Genomic DNA, 20,970 nt, shown 5'->3' with positions numbered 1-20,970 from the left:
ATGTTAGAAAAAGATTTACGAGGTACGAAACGGGAAACTGTGTGGGAAAGAGATGTTCGCTAACACGTGAGTTCCAACAGTTAGTTGACTTAGTGCTCTTATTTGCGCAATCTACGGCTGAGATATGTCAACATCGGATTTTTTTTTTTTCGCTTCAAAATATATATATATATATTAGTTTTTTTAATGTTATTATTATTATTAGTTATTATAGTTCGAGAAAGTTTGTATAAGGTGTCAGCCTACTACTACTCTAGTGTTTACCCAAAAAAAAAACACTAAAAGTAAGGTGTCTCTCGAAAATCGCTTAGAAGAAAGATTTTCAATATTTTATTAAAAAATAAAAATTTTTATGTTGGAAATCCTCGAATTCATCTGAACATCATCCAAATGTATGAGTATGAAGAAAAAAAGAATTTCAAGTTCAAAAAATAATGTGTTTAAGTTATATATGACTACTTATTTTCAATATTTTTTTAGCATTTATACATCTACTTGATTTTTTCATCATTTTTAGACTTTTAAATTTTATATCTAGGGATGAAAATAGATTCCTAAGCATTATAAAGTTTTCATTCAAGAACTACATCTCAACTCAAGTCAAAATTGAGAGTTGTGCCTTATTTATGCAATATAGGGATGGCACCTAATGTATTTGTCAACAACAACAACAAAAAAAACACGTAAACGTTACCTTTTTTTTATTGGAAGTTCCATCTAATAAGAACTAATAAGAACTAGTGAACCTAAAAAAAAGTATACATTCCCAACATAAATTACTAGTTTTTCGATAACTTGTTATAAGTTCTATCCATATACGTTTGATCGCCCGTTCATACTAGATCCAGTTGCATTCTATTGAAATTGAGAAAATGACCAAAATTTGCACAAATTGCTCTCATGATAGCTCACTCATGATAGTTCCCTCATGATAGTACTAACTGAAGTAACTCTCATCAATTAGCACTATCATGAGTGAACTATCAAGAGCAACTCGTCGAAGTAGTTAGGTATTAGGTATAAATTACCCTTCCTTCATATAATCTTATTATGTAGGGTAAAAGAGCTCTTGCTCTGCCTATCCGTCCTGCTTTGTCTTGGGGGTCATAGAAAGACACAGACCGACCGTCTGATTCACCGGTCGAGGACTTTTTCCAAAACCGTCCATCCTTGAGAGATTTCTATGATTATTTTTTATTAGAAGTTGCTTAATATCAAAAACTTATTACAAGTAATTCCATCTTTTTGGAACAAGTTGAAGGAGTGGGCATTATTGGTTTGCGAAACTAGATATCCAAACCGTTCCGCTTCACATTGAAGGGTAGATCAAATGCTACCAACCTATAGGAAAACTGAATGTTAGCATAGTCATGAAGACCCATCACTTGTACTCTACATATTTAATAAGAAAGTTTGTTTTTATGTTGGGACCCAATACCATATATGAATATAGTATTTGGGTACTCTTAGCTAACATCCATCGCTTTAGCCAAAATAATTGTCCTAGCAGCTGATCAACACCTCGTGTCTTTTGGATAAACATGGACGATGGATGTTTGTTTAGTTATGAGCTCTCCTTTTTTTAGTCAAATATGATATATTTTCCCTTTCTCGAGTAACCCTCGCATAAATGGTGATTGGTGATTAATAGTGTTAATTGTATTATGTGTAACAGAAAAAAAGGATAGCATCCAAGTTTTTGCTATAATGAGTATATTTGAAAAAATTTAGGTGTGGTACAAATTAGCGATAAGATGAAAAAGAATAGATTTAGATGGGCTAGTCATGTATGACGCAGACCTAGTACAACACCTATTAGAAGGTATGAGTTAGTTCAAGTGGAAGGCTAAAAAAAGATAGGTCCAAAAGGATATGGTTAGAAGTAGTGAGAAAAATTATGGGGACTAATGACCTCACTAAGGGTATGACCCTTAATAGAGCAAAATGACGGACCGTGATTCGTGTAGTCGATCCCAATTACTTGAGAAGAGGCTTTGATAATGATGACGATCCAAGTTTTTGCTATATTTATCTTTTTTTCTTTTTTTTTGGTAAATCAAGGATAAATTTCGTTACTCATGACATGAATTAAATACAAGATGTCATATTGTAGCACCTATCGCCCTTTGCCTGGAATCTATTCCAAATGAGTATATTTTTATTTTGGGTGAGGTTTGTATAAGGTATCAACCTTATACTATTAAAGTAAGGTGGACCTCAAAACTATGCTGAAAATGTAATTTCGGTACCGCAAAGCCTTGCAATGACATGAAAATCTATTGTTGCCCCCAATTATGAAATTTCAAGTTCCATAAATGGTGATGATCAAGCAGATTCATAAACATTTGAAAATGGACGATCTAGATAATGCGTTAGAAGATGACCTATTTTTAGGTCTAAAAATCCCTTTTTTATCTCGTCTATGAATCTCGAGGTTGAAATGATCGATTTGAGGGTTTTCCAGCATAAGAATAACTTCCTCTAGTGGGTTTTTTAAGTGCAGCTTACTCATACAGTATAAAGTTGACACCTTATATAAACTTTTTCCTTCTATTTTTAGTAACTCATCGTAATTTTCGGGGAGATTAGAGAAGTCATGGATAGATAGGTGTGGGTACCAACTAGTCTTTTGAATTTGAAACAAGACTAAGCACCACCCATGCCTATGTGGTGTGTGAAATGGGGCAGGGCTTGCGGCGGCACCCATGAAATACGAGCTCATGACCTAACCAAACATGACAAGTGTTTTCCTTTTACCTTACCTTGAGGTGAGTCTTTTTAAACGAATTTTGGTGATTTCATTATTAAGATCGATTTTAGAGATGGATTTTAGATCTAAAATTTTAATAAGTAGATAACTTTGATGACGACCGAGGTCATGAATATGAACAAACATACATTTTAAAATTGGAGAGTAGATTACGTTAGAAGATCTGAAGTTTAAATAAAGGTTAAAATAATTTATTTTAAAGATTTAAAAATTTATATTTTTTTAGATTTTTATATATATATATATATATATATATATATGGGTAATGTGGTTTCAACACTGAAAATATTTATGATATCTTTGATGTATATTTTCATCTTTGTTTATAAAGTTTAAAGCTTAAAAAATAGTGTAGATAGACATATTTATAAAAACTTGAAAATCTTGAAAATTGATAGTCCAAAAATGTATTATAAAATATACCATTTTCAAGACTTGAAATCCTTTTTTTTCTCATGTCTATGCATCTTGATGTCGAGATGATCAATTTGAGGATATTTGGGCATCAAAACAATTTTTTCTAATAAAATTTTAGAAATACATCTTAATTTAATTATTTAGAGCCTCATACTTATATAAACTTTTTTTTTAGATAATATGTTATAATATACACTATTTAAAATTTTTTTCACCATCACATGGTGAGCCGAATTGATTGATTTTAAGGTTTTCCTAATTTTGCTATTATCGAAAAAGTTGGGGCCTCAAAATTTAATCACATGTACTCGCCCCACGTGGCTTTCGTGGAAGGACCTCGGTTCCCACGTGGCTTTACGGGGAAGGCAACTTCGGTGTGAACGCGGAGAGAGTAAACGAGGAAAGGAACAATCAATCCCGCTGCTTTCCTCCTCCTCTTTCTCGTTTACGTGTAGATTCCTCTCTCTCTCTCTCTAGATTTTGAAAAAAAAACCTCCCTCAAGAGATTTTAAAAGAAATTTGACAAGATTGAAACATTGAGAGCCATTCTTAATAGGAAAAAATTTATATACGGATTCAACTTTATAATGTAGAATTACGTCTCAAAAATCCTTCGAAAATAGTAGTTTTAACGTTGAAAAACCTTTTGATTGATGATCTCGATATCGAGATGTATTGACTAAAAAAACTAAAAAGATTTTAAGTATGAGAAATAATACATTTTACAACATATTTTGTATACCGTCTATTTTCAAGATTTTCATATGTTTATAGATCTATTTGATTTTAACCATTTTTAAAATTTAAAATTTTATAATTAAATATAAAAATAGATTTTAAAATAATCTTAAGAACAATTTACATTAAAATTATATACCATGATAAAATTTGAAGGTGCAGTTTACCTCTACACCTATGGATGCATCCGTACGCCTACTGCACCCTTCTTAATTTGATAGGAGTGGCAATGGGCCGTATGGTCAGGCCCGACCGTTCAGCTTGACCCTAAAATTTAGGGCTTGATTAACAAAATGTAGCCCTAGAACAGGGCCAGGCCACCATAACCCAAGGCTAGCACCTGTCCGAGGCCATGCTAGCTACAATTCGGTTTAGCCCGGCCCTCTTTTTCTTTATTTTCATTTATTATTTATATTTTTTATTAAAAAAATCATGGATGGATGGATAGGTGTAAGTACGAACGAGTTTTTCGAATTTGAAACAAGCCTGAGCTCCACTATTGTTATAGAAGGGCAACTGAAGATGCTGATGCTCTTACCAAAGGAGGAGTCATGCTCCCTCTCTATTGGTTTTTTCGATTATTTTGATTGAATATATTGTACTTTACATATAAATTAAAAAAGAAAAAGAAAAAAAAAAGCCCACCTATGTCTAGGGGGAGGGAAGAAATGAGAGACACGGGCGTGGGGCAGCACCATCAATTCTGATCTCATGACATAACCAAACATGACGTCCTCTTCTTGGCCAAAGTGACGTATTGACCGTGTTTTTCCTTTTTAAGCTTCCCTTGAAGTGACTTTTTTTAAGAAATTTTTGGTGATTTTGTGATTAAGATCTATCTTAGAGATAGATTTTAGATCTAAAATCTTCATAAGTAGATAATTTCATTGATGACCCCGAGATCATAAATATGAAAATAATTACAATTTAAAACTTAAAAGTAGATTATTTTAGAAGACTCAAAGCTTAATAAAGTTTGAAATAATTTATTTTTAGAATATAAAATTTACATTTTTTATAGATTCATGGTCAGTCGTATCTTGCAATAAAACGGAGAGAGAGATGATTAATAAAACTTCAAAACTAAGTAAACAAAGAGAGGAATATTTGGTGGTTTGGATCAGGATATTTTGTGAAGCAAAGGTTATCTCTCTCCTGTTCAACCCAAGTTAGGTCCACTTTTTTATGTAATGAAACCTACAAGTGAGCCCCTTTCCAATGTGAAAACATGAGAGATTTAGCTACAGTATGTAAAAATTCCATGTTTCTACTTCAAATCAACTTCCTTTTTCTTTTCATCCTTCACTTTCTTCACTTTCCCTTTCAAGATTATGTGTGTCCCATTTATTATGTTGTCTCTTTACTATTGGTTGCTTCATGGGAGGGCTCAACACAATACTATGGCAAGAATTAATAGATGGATTTGGTGGACTTTGACAAGAGGGATGACACATCTAGCTATTAGTCGTTGTACGTTTGGTTGGCAATGGGACGGGTTGCCTGCCTGGCCCGGACCGATTTTATCAGCCCTAAAAAACAAGGGCCAGGACACAAAATGTGGCCCGTCGGCCGCGCTAGGGCTGGACAACCATGGCCTAAGGGTAGGGCTAGGAGGCCAAGGCCCGACATGCCTTTTCTTTGTGTTTTTTCTTTTATTTTTTTAGTCTTATTTGGTATGGCCTGGCCCAGCCCACTATAGCCATGGTAGGGCTATGGACAGGCTTGGGCCAAGGTCTTTTTGGCTTAGTCAGTGGCAGGTCAGCCCTTTGGGAACTGGCGCCAAGGTTGGACCGGCCTGTTGCCGGCCATAATTGTATTGAATGCTTGGAGCAATAAGAGATGTCATAGTTAATCTTGATCATCTAATGTGACATTAAATAGCTATATTTATTCTATTGCCCAAGCTCAAAGTTCAAAAGAAAGTTCTTTGAACTCCGTGATACATTTAAGTTGTCAGATTTTATATTGGATAGTTATAAAGATTTGTAACCTCCTTGTATGGTCTCATAGTATACAATAACATAAAGTAATGTTTGATAATAGTAAAATTGGTTTTTAATGGAACTAAGAAAAAGTATATAAAGTGACCATTTTCTTTTGGTGCAAGGATGCCACAATTACTTTTATTCGTCATATTTCAAACTGGGTGGTTATAAGAGTGCCATTGACTGAACTCCAAGTTCAAAAAGAAAATTCTCGAACTTTATGGCACGTCCCGAACCATCCAATTTAATATCTGATAACTAGAAATATTGTGACCTACTTGTAACAAAGATAAATGGTGTCATTATGTAATCCCTGTAACTAATTGTTAGGGTTTAAGAACCTTCTTATATGAGGAAACAAGAATCTCAAAAGTTGGATCCTACCAAGATCGCATACTTCTTCAGCTTGAAACAAAATAGGTGAGAGTACGAGTCATAAAACAAGAACGATAAATAAAACATGAAACACACATATCACAATAACACAAAGAGTTATGTGGTTCACCCTAGAAGGGCTATATTCACAGGCACAACAAACTGAAATCCACTATACCAATGAAATTTATATCACAGATTTTGGGACAAGAGTTACTTTAACCCTTGACAAAACCCAGTCGAGTAAACCCTTCTAGACCTGCTCTCTCGATCGGTACCATCGCCGATCGCTCATCTTTATTCCACAGCTAAACCACTATCCAAGAAGAGATCATCTCCATTCTACTGCTAAACCATTGTCCACGATGAGAATATTAAGAGCAACCAAAACTTTCTCTCACTAAAAGGGGAAATCATCCAAAATCTTCATATAAACCGCTTCTCGATGAAAAACCAATATCTCAATCCATAGGAAGCATATCCATGGCGTTGCTCTTCATATGAAGCTCTTTTCTCTCTAAGGAAAGACTTGCAATGTCGAGGAAGCTCTACCTCTCTCTTTAGAAGAAGCCACTTTTTCCATATGGTGACCAAAATATGGCACACAAATTCTCAGCACTTTCATAATATATATATCAGGTTAGAAATCCATACCAGATAAGAAACTTCCTATAGGTGTTACATATATATCAAAACCAAGAGTCCTAATCTTTTTGGATATCTATTTTCTTTAGGATACTTATAAATATCAATCCCAATCCCACATGATATGTGATTTCCTGATGTGGGTAATTCTGGATAATCATCATATCTAGAATTATAATTTTGTTGGAAAATTTATTTTAAAAGCCCAATCAATGACACAATTCTTGCTGCTTAATTTTATATCTGATGACCAAAAGTAATCCTGAACTCTTTATACTGAAAGTAAATGATTTTGCTATATACTTTCTCTTTCTTTCTTTCTTTCTTTTTTTTTTTTGAATTTGATAGGATTCCAAACTTCTCAGTGTGTTGTCCTTGGCACTCTGACCAAGTGGGTCATAACCATTATATTACATTCATACAACAAATCTATGGATGCACTTTAGGATAAGCCAGCCATTTGTTCTAACCATAATTAGAAATAATAAAACAAAAACAAAAAGAAAAAAAAAAAAAAGGGGGGGGGGGGGGGGGATTCAACTTTGCTTTTTTGTTTATCACAATGCAAACTATCTAGTGATAAATTAGATACTAATGTCCCCCATTCAATTGCTTGGGTACTTCACTTCCCATTCTTCACAATTCACAATGCTTTGTTTGGCGGCACATGCATTTACTATTAGCTATCAAGAGAGAGAGAGGAAAAGAGAGAAAAAGAGGGTAATCATGCCCAGCATTTACATTGTATAATATGAAACTATTTATTCTTACATTGTATAATATGAAACTATTTATTTTTGTTACAAAGAGGTCACAATCATTTTTAATCATTGGATGTGAAGTCTAATAGATCAAAGTGATCACATCATTCGATAAATTTTATTTGAAATTTTGTGCCCAAACAATAGCATATCATTGACCACCCGATTTTAAATTCAACAGTCATTGATGATTGTAACCTCCATATATAAAAAGTAAAAGAAAAAGTTTATATAAGGACCTTAAAATGTAGAATTAAAGATGCACCACAAAAATCCATCGTAAAATGTAGTTTTAATGTTGAAAAACCCATCATCTTGACATCGAGATGTATAAATATGTAAAAAAGAAAGATTTTGAGTCTCAGAAATAATTCATCTTGCAACACATTATCTATACCATCCATTTTTAAGAATTTCATATGTTTATAGATCTACTTGATTTTAACCGTTTTTAGAGTTTAAAATTTTATGATTAGATATAAAAATATATTTTTAGATAATCCTAAGAATTTTTTACACTAAAATTATATGTTATGATAAAATTTGGAGTTACGCCTTAATTGGATTGTTTAAGTTTGCAACCTTAATAGAAACCACACCCAAAAGTAAATGATCTCTCATTTCCTTTCTATTACCATTCAAAAGAGAGAGAACTACGACGGAGAAAAATTAAATGGGCAGGCCACTACAGTGGTCCGCCCTCTCTTGGTTTGTGGGGCATTATGGGACTTATGAGTTCATATGGCGGTTTTCTCCCGTTTGAGCATATTGTACATTTACTCACCTGGGTATAACTTAGGAGGATTTTTTTTAACATTTGTGGAATTCTAAGATCCACATTAGGATTCTGAAATGAGAATTCCCGAAAATAAAAATTACATTTTGATTTCTTAAAAACTTCGATTAACAGTTCAAATTTCAGACTCTATTTCATGAGGATGTTTTTTTTAAGGCACTCACAGGTGTGCTTCAAATCCTTTGTTTGGAAGTCGTTTACTTGGTTGATGAGGTTATATCCCCGAATTTCGTGCAATCACAAACTTTCCAAGGAACAATTTATTGGAGAAGAATACCATAAAAGAACTAATAACAATTCGAAAGCCTCATTCTGATCCTCAATTATCAATGGTGAGGATGGATCTGCAAACAGATTGGAGAGAGAGAGAGACGGAGAGAAGCACTAAAAGGAGAGCTCTAAACTTGAAGGCGGATTCCCATCTTTGATTTGTGCTCTTGCTCAAAAACTGAGCGAGAGAACCACCAAAAGTAGAGCTCTAAACTTGAAGGCAGATTCCCATCTTTGATTTTGTACTCTTGCTCAAAAACCCATGTTTGTCAAAGAACCTTGTTGAGAATAGACATCCTCACATGGAAAGCCTTTATGAATCCTCACAACAGGAGAGCCCACTTGGTTTCTGCATAGGAAACAAGATCCAGTCCCATGATGCCACATCCAAATGTGCAGTAACTCAAAAATTTGGCTGGTTTTATTTACAAGTGAACCAATGGCTTGTGTGACTTCAAATCTCAAAAACAAAAGAAAAATGGCATGTCTTTTGAGATGTGAAACTCCTCAGAAATATTCTCATCAAGAAATTAGATTATTTTCGACAATGATGACTATAAAACGCATCCTTAAAACACTGAATGACGACAAGAAGAGAAGTACTTAAACACAAAAGTGGATACATGTCAACAGGTTATCTGTTGATGCATCCAGGTAGGACCATGGTGCAAGTGTCATGCAATTTTTTTTATTTTTCTGAAGGGAATTTTAGAGGAATATAAGAAGTAACGTTTTTTTGTTGTTGTATTAATTGTATGTGTAAAAATTAAATTTCTCATAGTTCCCCCAGTGCATGTAATCTGCACAAAGACATGCATGCCAGTATATGCAATGACACAGACAGAGACACGGCTGATTACCAGGCGGAGAACTCCTGCAATTGTTTGGCTCTGAGAACCACACACTTTAACGAATAATTTAAATAATCTTTCTCTTTGCTCCACTGTCAAATGTTTCTCAAGGCCTTGAGATAACATCTCCATTTCTGACTGAACATAATAAATTCACAATGATGTCAATGCAAAACATCCAAGGTTGCATCATGGACCTTCTTTACCCTCTAAAACATGTATTTTGATATCTACATTCAGATAAGAGTTCTGACTCCAACTTAGAATTCATAAAACATCATGTTATATTTTATGCTGTCGAATAAATTTTGAAATTCAAAAAAAGAAAGAGATTGACGCTCCCATTTGCATGGCCTTGTTTTCCCAGGTAACAATAAAACTGCCTAGAATTGGGCCAGAATAGGCAGCATGCCAGCTTGGTACACTACTATTCGCTGATGTATCGACCAAATTTAACCAATAAATTTTACCAATAGCGCTAAAGGGAAAAGCATAACCTATTTTACCACTAATGCCCAAAAGGTAAGTAAGTGGGGGCTTATTTCATGCCCGCCTCCTAAAGCCAGGTAAAGGCAAGCCTCAGGTATTGCTATCAGGACATCCAAACGGGACCTAAGATAATAAAACATTCATGCATGGAAATTGAATGGATTAAGAATAATCTAAATGCAGTTTGCAAGAGAAGCATCACTTAATAAGAAGAGAATATTTCAATCTTTTAACAAACAAAAGTGAAGCAACTGACTAACATACAAAATCATCTTCTGGAGGGAAAATTTGATGAACAATACAAATCTTTGGTATAGTTCCTCTAAAGCCTCAGATCTTTTTCCTTGAATTTCCAATGCCTACGACCAAAGAAGAAGGTCATCTTTAGCTATTTCAATAGAAGTACAGAAACAAATTCTAAGGCCCAGAAGACCTTGATGTGGAACTCCTACATAAGAAAGTCTATGCATTCAACGAAAATTTCAATGCAAGAAATTATATGGCTGGATACCTTTTTGTCTTCTTTAAGTTATTAGAAAAACATGAGCAAATCGAGGCCAAAGTCCTTGCAGCTAAGCAAGCTAATAACAATTATATAGATAATTAATGAAGTCTTATAAAGAATAGTGCAAACCAAATGGATTGGACTCGGAACCAGGCCCAAAACAGGTTTCATCCTGAAACCAAAAGGATGGGGAAGATGGCCAAAACTGGGAGAAAACCTATTGTACCAAATGAACTAGGGAACATAAGAATTCATAAATTTTTCACAAATTTTCTTATTTTTTTACTTTTAATTTAAAACTGGCCTTACCAGTAGGACACCGGTCAGACAGGTTTGGGCCAAGACCTGGCCAATTTGAAGTCCGGTTCAGTCTTTACAATAATAATTTTTTTTCCCCTGAGAATGCTGATGGTTGTATTAAAATTCGAGGATGTACAGGTATTCTTGACCAAAGCCAGCAACTAAACCATTTACCAAATGTCAATCTCCCTTCAAATTTGGTAACAGTGAAGCAAGGATGTGATTATAGTTGTATAAATTGATGTTAATGAAATGCCTCAATACTGCGAAGTCCTTTTGAATATAAATAACAATAAATCCTTGCTAATGCATCAAAACAAACAGATTCCAATAATGAGCAATAACAGGAAAACTGGATTAGTGCCAAACATCAAATTATATCATAGAGAAAACCTCAAAAGCCGGCAATTGGCCTACTTCGTGGCTTGTATAACACTAAATTTCACAACATAGACATAATAATACCCCAAGCCTGCAAAACTTTGGACCGAGTGAATGCCGCAACAGCAGCGCAAACCATTCTTGCAGCACAAGTTTTCTCAAGACCTATGTTTTTAGCAAATCCCGCAAGAAATTGCGGGCCCTCCTCACCATCAATTTGAACAATGGTAGGGTGAAGCAACGAGCTGAATACACTTTCTAAAGTCCCAAACCCATGCAAAAATTGAGTACTAAGAGTAAAGCAAAGCAAACAAATAAATCTTCCATTATAGCCATCTAAAGCATATTCTCAAGGGAATAAAACAGGATTTAATAGCAAAGGGAGGCAGACATATAGATAATAGTAATTACTACAACGTCATTCAATAACAGTCACCTGTTGCACATGTTTAACACAAAATCAACTACGATGCGGTACAAGGAATCTCGTGAATTTCATGTTTCAATAGACACCGTAGCACCAGAAATCTTGCATCTTATCAGAAAAATTAAAAATAAACTTAATTAGTTTAAACAAACTAAACTTCCACAAAGACATACAATGTCACATGAAAATGTTACATTTTCCATGATATTAGTGGAACACAACCATTCCATGATCATTCAATACAGTGAAAGAAAGAAGCACGCAGATTACTTTGCAATTCAATCAATATACCATTTATAGATGCTACATTACCCAGAAACTCCATTCTTGTTGCCATTTCACTGGTCAACACATGCTACAGGACGAGTTTAAACTTCCAGACACAGGGGACACTAAAAAAGTATAAAAGAACACGGCTGCAGTTTGAACCCAAGACCTCCCCTGCCATGTTCATGTGGTATACCTCTGAGTGAACCACATGTAAGCATAAACGACGTGAACTATATGTTATACATATAATAAAATATATTATGTTACAATAAAGTCAATAATTGTTCGTTAACTTCACTCAAAAAAAAATAAAGTCAATAATTGTATGGATTGTTAAAAGAATACAAGGAATCTTTGGTTTTTTTTTATGGGCCTGATCAATACAACACCTTCATTCCATCTCAATGGCATCCGATTGATGTACACTACAGTGAGCATTGTCTCAAAACAATAAACTTTGAGCAAGTTATTTCCATTCATGATTGTACGAGCAGCTTCCACAGTGCATTGATTCTTCCGCTTAGCAATCATGTTTTGTTGAGGCGCCCCAACAAATGTAAGCTACCTCTTTGATCGCGTTCTTTTTCAAGAAAACATCAAATTCCTCCAGCATAAAATCTCCACCATTGTTTGTCCTAAAGGCTAATAGGTCGGAATTCTGAGATGTCCTCTGCCCCTTCTTTATTAGGTACTAGGGCAATAAAGGTGGCATTAAGGGCTTTATGCAGGATGCCTCTATGGAAAAATTCCTCAAAAAAACTGAGGAAATCTAGGCAGAACAATTCCCAGAATCTTTGGAAGGGAGCTACCGGGAAGCCATCTGGACCAGGAGATTTGTCTTTGGGTAGGTCCTTGACAGCTTTGGAGATTTCGTCCAAAGCGCCTCATCGATCAGGAATAGTCCAAATCTGATATACGGGGTCTACGGATTTGGGGGTCCGAGTAAAAGGCTTGGAAATAATCTAAGAATATTTCTATGCTAGCAAGTTCAGTGAGGTAGTTGTCCCCATCTCTATGGATGGAAATAGTGTTCTCCCTCCTGCGACAGTTGGCGATCCTATGGAAGAAGCCTGTATTCAGATCACCAGACTTCAACCACCTATTTCTTGACCTCTGGTACTAGTCGATTTCCTTTTTCGTCATAATAGATTGGTATTCTAATTTTGCAGAAGACCTTTGGGATGCTTCTGAGACTGAATTAATGTATAAATATAGAATTAATGTAGTTTAAAATGGTGAGGTTTTGGTGTGACAATTAGACAAATGATAATTTGAAATAGAAATATAAAATTATGATATGTAAATGGTAATGTATCAATATCACAACTCTTATTAGACTTTGTTATGCTATAAATATAGAATTAATGTAGTTTAAAATGGTGAGGTTTTGGTGTGACAATGGTTGCATGATGTGGCACCTCAAAACTCATCAAAAAACTATTAAGGTACCTGAAACTTGGATACTGTGCATCTTACTGCCACATCATTCCATTCACTTGTTTCCCTTCTAAATTAGTGGGCTAGGTTAGAGACTTGGATACTGTAATTCTTTCCATTACAGCCTCCTTTGGTTAACACTTTTTTAGACTAGATTCCTCAAAAACAATTTTCATTATTGACTGGATTGTCTAAGAACAGTCTTTGGATTGTCCAACCATCCACCCTTTACCTAAACAAGCTTGGACCAAGGAGTTATCAGGCTTATTTATTTATTTATTAAATTATTATTACTATTATTATTATTATTATTATTATTACAATATTACTCATTTTTATTACTCAATTAATAGATACAAAAGCTCAAGAACGAAGTACATCAAAACTGTAATGGATTGTATTTCAACTCCTCGCTTTGCAAGTCCATCAGTAATATCATTCGCCTCCCCATAAACATGTTGAAATGAGACCTGCAGTCTTTTGTAATTGTTCTGAGTTTAAAGGTGGGGCCGTGGTTATATGAGGCAGTACTTAAAAATACCCCTTGATTGCTATCATGTCCACTTCTTGACAATAATTGTAAATTTGGAGCTCTTAGAGCGTTTCTTCGATCTATAAAAATTTTGATAATGCAAAAAAAAAAAAAAAAAAAAAAAAATCAAAACAAAGTAATATAAGATAGAGTATTTTAAGGGATCCAAAGTGTTTTTCCTCCCTAAGGCCCACTATCATTGACATATATAACAAGGATGAGTTTAGGCAAGCCTTGGCCCTAGCCTAGTCCTTGTCCCCATGGGGTCAGCTAAGGCGTAGGCACGGCCTTGCCCTATTAGGGCTAGGTTGGTGCAGCCAAATAAACAAATGAATAAAAAATAGAGAAAGGTTTCTATACTTCCCCTACTGCATAGAAGTTCTATCCTCCCCTTACTATCCCAGCCATCCAATTTTGATCAAGAGAGCCACCCATCATTTGATCTTAGATTCGACGTCTCAAAGTATTTTATTTTTAGTTTTTTTAATACAAATTGTCAGAATATGAAATTCAATACATTCCATATTCTCATTGAAGCACACTTATGAAAAATATTAACAATAATTTTTCGATAAAAAATTAATGATCAAAATATCCCTTAAAACTTTCAAGGGTATTTTGGTTATTTTATTTTATTGAAATTTAATATATTTTTTGCTAGTGCGAGTTTAATAGAGGAATGGACATCCAAAATTTGGTGTCAAAATAGTTTATAGAAAAAAATTAAAAATAAAATAGCGTAGACACATGACATAGTGATTAGAAAAATCTTAGCCCTCAATTCAGAATAGACATTATCCTTGGGGAAATCTTAGCCCACCATTCAGAATGGACGGTTGGATAAGGGGAAATATATAAGTTTTATGCTGTAGGGGAAGATAGAAAGCTTGCCCTAAAAAATAAAAGAAACAAATAGGAAAAAAAGGGTATGGCCTGACATGTAGTGGCCCTATCCCAGCCCTTAGTTCACAGTTTGTGGCCTAGGCCCTAATGTCTTAGGGCTGGGTCGAGCAAAGCTGGCCAAGCCGCCCAGCCGTCGCCAGCCCTATTAGATAATGGACTTGCAGAGTTTCGGGTACCTTAATTAGTTTTTTTGATGAGTTTTGAGGTACCACATCATGCAACCATTGTCACAACAAAAACATTTTAAACTACGTTAAGTCTAAGATAAAAGCTGTGATATTGATACATTACCATTTACATATCATAATTTTATATTTCTATTTCAAATTATCTTTTTTCTAATTGTTAAGAATATATTTATTCTGTCAAGGAATTTTGACGCAAGAATAGCCTACTACAATTTCATTTGAAAATAATTGGCGCATGATTAATTCATTCCTTTTCCACTCTGCTTTATATGTGTTGATTCTGAAATTTTCTTTTGTTTGCCCGTGGAGTTGATCCCATTTATTAATTGATGAGATTCAAAGTCTTGTGATCTTGCCATCATAAAAGAAGTGATCTTGCATGTTTGGAGGCTATGGATCTCTGCAATTCTTTTGCAGTGTTCTTCAATCATATATATCGTGAAGCAAATGCCTTAGCTGACAATTTGGTGTGCGTAGGGGATTGGATTTGATAGATTTGATTGTTAGTAACAATTTGATTGTCTAATTCATTTGTGAGCTCTGTGATATCGTCAAAAAGAGTGTTTGGTCGCCTGCTTACAGAACAGTTCTAATGAATTGTTTTCAACAATTGTAGCCATTGGATTCAAGAGAAGAGAAGCAGAACACCAAGGATTGTAGCCATACGGACGAGAAGGGACGAAGGTGGCAAGGAACTACAGCAACATCAGTGATCATTATTTTGTAGTGGATGAAAAAGCCTTATTATAACTTTCATCAACCTCTGCCACAGCTCTAGTGGAGTGCTATAGATGTGTAAAACCCAGTGCTAGCAAAATCGCTCTAACCAAGCAGTTACCAACTAGATTGCCCAGTTTTTCTAACAACTGTAAAACCCATGACCTAAAACAAAACCTAAGAACTATCTTGTATTAGTTATCCTAGGACCTAAACCCATTTGTGCCCAGTTCCCTTAAAAAAAGCCCGAATGCCGATCTAATACCTCATTTAGAGCCCAAATACATTAACCCATAAAAAACTCATCTAAATTAGACTATTTTTGGATCGTGAGAACTCCTATAAGCTTTCGAATGACTCAAGTATTGCTCCATTGAACACCTTAAAAGTGTACCATCATGACCTCAGAAGAAAATAAAAGCGCATTGCAAGATTTGGACAACACAAAATCACACCTGGATAAAGACTATTTTTTTTTATTTAATTTAATTTTGTGATTTAGTTTATTTTAGTTTTCTTATATGTTTGTTTCTTATTAAAGAAATACAAAAATATTTTAATGTTAGCTTGTAAGGTTTTATGCGAGTTCTAGCCAACACGCTGACACTCACAAATGAGAGATCATAGAATTCATTCCCTTTGAATTGAAAGTTGAATGGACCGAATTTTTAAGAGAGTTATTTAAGATTTTTAATGTTAAGGTTCTCCTCTCTTTGCACACAAATTTGAGAGGGAAATAATCATAATTTTTTTGCTAGATTTGTGTATAAATAATAAGCTCAAGAGTTCGAATTTAGTAGCTATTGAACAAACATAATGCAACTTTACCATGCGTAATAATTTGATGATAAAAAACAATGAGAATGCATTGAAACCCTCTGATGATTTGTCCTATTTGCATCCTCTATAATCATTCATGGTCCTAAGAACCCTAGCATCTTGAGTTTTGTGAAGATGCTTCCCCCTTAAGTTCGAATTTTTTGAAGTTTGAGCTTGGTCAATGGAATAATTGCAACGACCCAATTTCACATCCAATAGTCAAAATTAATGTGACCACCTTGTACCAAAGATAAATGGTCACATTCTATATTTTTCCTTTTCATTATCCCATTGATATGGATTTGCAACATGTCTAGTCTTTACACCATTTCACAGAACTGATGGTGCATCAGTACGAGGGGTAGCCATATTCTCATTGATGAAAGGTACATTGGTAGTTCTGATCATCTCAAAATCTTAGTACTGAGACATTCCAACTTTTTTCATTTCAGCTTTTTATAATTTCATAAATAATGTATTGGTTGGTTACAATTCACCATTTTCTTATGCCATAAGCCAATCAAAATATCGAAAATTATTGATTCATTCCATTCAACAAAAGATATGAGCAGGACAACTCCCTAATGGAGTTGGTAAAAAATCGTTGCTTGAAAACTACACCCTTATTTTAAATAAATAAGCAGAACATAATAACCAAAACATACTAAAACGAAACATAAAAACCTGGATGTAAATGAAAAGATATGTCTTTTTAAGTGCTTGGAACTACTCCCCAAACTTAAACCTTAATAAAGAAAAACTTGAAATTCGTAATTATCAAGAGTAAATTTGGTTTCACATTTGTGTTTTATTTGATTTGTTTCCTTTTTGGAGTCTTTTCTTCCTAAAGTTTCCTTAAGCACACTTTTGGGCAAACTAATGATTTTGGAGAAGGCGGAAAGCTAAACCTACCACCAAAAGTATCCTTTCAAGGACCCAAGAGGGATGTGTGTTATGGGGTCACACATATACCATTTGGGGAGATAGGTTGGGATCTATGAGTTTGTGGCCTAATTTCTTTTATCCTTATACAGTTGTAGAGCTAATGGAAAGAACTTGGCTTCAGATCAAGTCACTTAGTCACAAATCAAAGAGCTCAAATTCCAATGCATTAGATGGCTTATAACTAAACACCCAAATCCATAATCAAACCTAATTTTCTTTCTTTTTTTTGAGAATTATATACTTAAACATAATCAAAATTATGAATCTATGAAATCTTCATATCCTCCCAAATTCCAAAAAATATCTTAACTATTTAAACATGTACTCAAAATAATCAAAATTATGAATCAATTGTGGAAATATAGAAGCCCGCACTTATGTTTTCGAAACAATATTTTATTTCTTTTTATGTGTATCCATATTAGAAAGGTGATTTATTACATATGTTAGTTTTTTTAGTAGCACACAACTTTGTAACCTTATAATTGAGGCTCTTGTTTACATATTTGATAAGGTCAATAATACATCTTCCATAAGAACTTAAGGCCTAATTATATAGATATACAATTTCTAACATGGTATCAGAGCAAGTCGTGACTCATTGCTCACTGTAGTTTGCAAGTGTTACCTTATTTCATTGACATTTTGATTATTTACAATTGAATATTCCAAATTGGATTGCCAGTGGTTATTGTCTCGTGATTTGCAAATTATATTGAGGGTCGCTGGTGTCTTTTTATCTCTTTGCCCCTCTCTCTCTCTCCTCCATAAAACCAACTGCAAAGTCATTTCTTCCTTGCACCATCTGACAAAAGTTTTCTTTTTGTTTGCATCATGTCCACCTGAAACTTGACTTGTCTGAGCTGATATTGTCATTGCCCCTCTGAAACTTGTCCTAAACATACCTCTCCAAAGTAATCTTCTATTTATCACCGAAAATAATCTTAACCGAGTTTTATGTTACTCGGTTATGTCTATTTTAGTCTGCGCGTTGTTGAATCTGTATCGGATCCACTCCGAGTTCTGTTGGCTTTGTTGGCTCTTCCATATGTCATTATGTTTTCTCAGATGTCTCGACGACTTTATTTGTGTCTCTGGTGAACATATGAATTTTTTTGTTTATCACTGAACTCTGATTTTCCGCTCTATTTTTGCCTTCTGTTTTTTAGGCTTGTTGATCCACCGCTGCTCCGTCGTTGATTTCTATGCTTGTTGATCAAGCATCTAAAAACAACCGATTTGCACCATCCACAAAACAACTACTGAATCGTGTTTTGACTCTCTGATATATATTGGATCTCACTGTTCTCACCTCCAAATCTAAAGTCCAATTGTGTTTGTCAATCTACTGCTGATTTCTGTTGGCTCTTCCAAGTGCCTACTGTTTGATTATCGAATTTCTTGATCCTGGTTAATGATCAAGTTTTACGTTACTTAATCATATTTAATGATTGAGTTTTCTGTTACCCAATCCTATTGGATGATGGAGATTTCTGTTACTCTATCCTGTGTGATAATTGAGTTTACTTGATCCTGTCTATTCAAGATGCCTGTATTTAATGATTGAGTTTTCCATTACTCAATCCCATTGGATGATAGAATTTTTCGTTACACCATCTTGTATGACGATCGAGGAAAAAACTCGATCATGTCTGTTCTAGAGACGTGATTATTTGATGTTCTATGCAATTGCTTTGTTCGAGGCATCGATTTATGAGGATTGCTATTTTTTGAGGCATCAGTTTATGATGATCGCTAATTTGCAGCTTCTCAAGCTTCTTCTATTCTTTGTTTCCAATGCCAACCTGCAGTTATCCAAACTCAAGTTGCTCTCTCTTAACCAATCTTGAGTTTGAGGGGGAGTGTAGAAATATAGAAATTTGCAATTATTTTTTGAAACAATATTTTTTTCCTTTTATGTGTATCCATATTAGGAATGTGATTCATTACATATGTTAGTTTCTTTAGTAGTACATAACTTTGTAGCCCTATAAATTGGGGCTCTTGTTCACATATTTGATAAGCGCAATATTACATCTTCCATGGGGGCTTAAGGCTCAATTATACAAAAATATAATTTTTAACATCAATGAGGCTTTATATCATCTCATTTCTAGAAAATCACTTGAATATTACTAGTGTGAAGTGTCAGCACATGAGAATCAATAACAACTCGCATGCAAAGGGAATGCGAGAACCTTATATATTTAAACTTCCCAATTAAGCTTAGGTTCATCTTTTATGTCATGAAATTGAAAGGAAAAAACCTGCTTGTTAGAGTCATTTTAAAGGATGAATATTCCAATATGATCAATTGGTGCAATGCGATTCACATGATTAAAAGTTGGACAAGGTGATCTAGTACGGTGTATGTAGTTTTTATTTTATATTTTTCTCACCAACTAGAACACTTACAAAGATCTAAGTACAATAAAACTTAATTGAAATAAATAAATAGATAACCAAAAGTAGTTCACACTTGTTGTTACTAATTACAACTTCTTTTCTTTTATTCAATAAATAAAGGCAACACTATGTTTATAAGAATAAGAAATCATAAAAAATAAAATACTGTAAACTATGAAGTAAGATGTCGAAAGATTACCTCAATTACACTTAATACACCCCAAACTTGGTTTCCTCCTACAATAACGCAGCAACGTGGTATATCACATAAACTACAAGACTACAATACCTTGTGTGTCTGAGGTGTGCCCTCTTTTCTCTTTCTAACTAGAGAGGGATGAGAGATAGAGAGAATTAACCTTAACGGGATGGTATGCCACCCTAAGAGAGAGAGAAGAGAGAGAGTGTAAAAATTTAGAGATGGGAGAGCCTCTATTTATAGAGTTTCTAGGGATTAGAGTTTCTTTAAGAATAATCATCCTTATGGAGATTAAATTTAGACCATTGATCATATGAAACTTGTGAGTTATGAGATCTGAGTTATCCATTCATTAGATCAACCATCATGATTCAAAAGATAAGTTCTATAATCTTATCTTTCAGCTTCCTAAATCTTATCCCATCAAATACCAAAATATAGAAAATATCAAATAATATATGTCTTTATATAAATATCTTTATTTATACATATCTTTTTTAGATATCCAATCTTCTTATATATCTATAGATTCCATAATGCATATCTTATTTAATTATTTTAGTCAACAAGATACGATGATCAAAAGAATATATCCAATAGAGGTGACACGATCATCTAGAGGCTCCAAGTGGGCCCCACACGCACATCCCATAAGGTTCTATGGTGGGCCCTATGGGGCATCATATCATATATGATTTATAAAAGTAAAATTGATTATTAGAATATGGGAAATAAACATTATTTTATTTGAATAATTAAATCAATATTTCTTAATTTATAAATCTATTTTATAAAAATAAATATATAGAGACATAAAAATCTATATAATCAATCTAAAAATTAT

At 34.1% G+C, this 20,970-nt stretch overlaps 2 long non-coding RNA genes across 3 annotated transcripts; one reads left to right on the top strand and one right to left on the bottom strand.

The window, feature by feature from the left end:
• Positions 1-8,732: 8,732 nt before the first annotated feature.
• Positions 8,733-13,230, bottom strand: LOC148782086 (uncharacterized). 2 transcript variants are annotated; one of them, XR_016056248.1, is made up of 3 exons: positions 12,370-13,075; positions 9,618-9,746; positions 8,733-9,106 (listed from the first exon to the last, which is right to left on the bottom strand). It is a non-coding gene; the product is annotated as an uncharacterized LOC148782086 (long non-coding RNA). The 2 variants fall into 2 exon arrangements; XR_016056249.1 differs by lacking the exon at positions 9,618-9,746 and having other exon boundaries at positions 12,370-13,230.
• LOC148782085 (uncharacterized) lies at positions 12,348-16,508 on the top strand. The gene is made up of 2 exons (XR_016056250.1): positions 12,348-13,096; positions 15,657-16,508. It is a non-coding gene; the product is annotated as an uncharacterized LOC148782085 (long non-coding RNA).
• The last annotated feature ends 4,462 nt before the right edge of the window (positions 16,509-20,970 follow it).

Source organism: Amborella trichopoda, chromosome 5 (genome assembly GCF_054954075.1).
Source record: "Amborella trichopoda isolate Santa Cruz 75 chromosome 5, AtrichopodaSantaCruz75HAP2 v2.0, whole genome shotgun sequence".
In the NCBI taxonomy this organism is placed as follows: Eukaryota; Viridiplantae; Streptophyta; class Magnoliopsida; order Amborellales; family Amborellaceae; genus Amborella; species Amborella trichopoda.
Note: the sequence above shows the minus strand (reverse complement) of the source record. Positions and strands in the feature narration are given on the sequence as shown.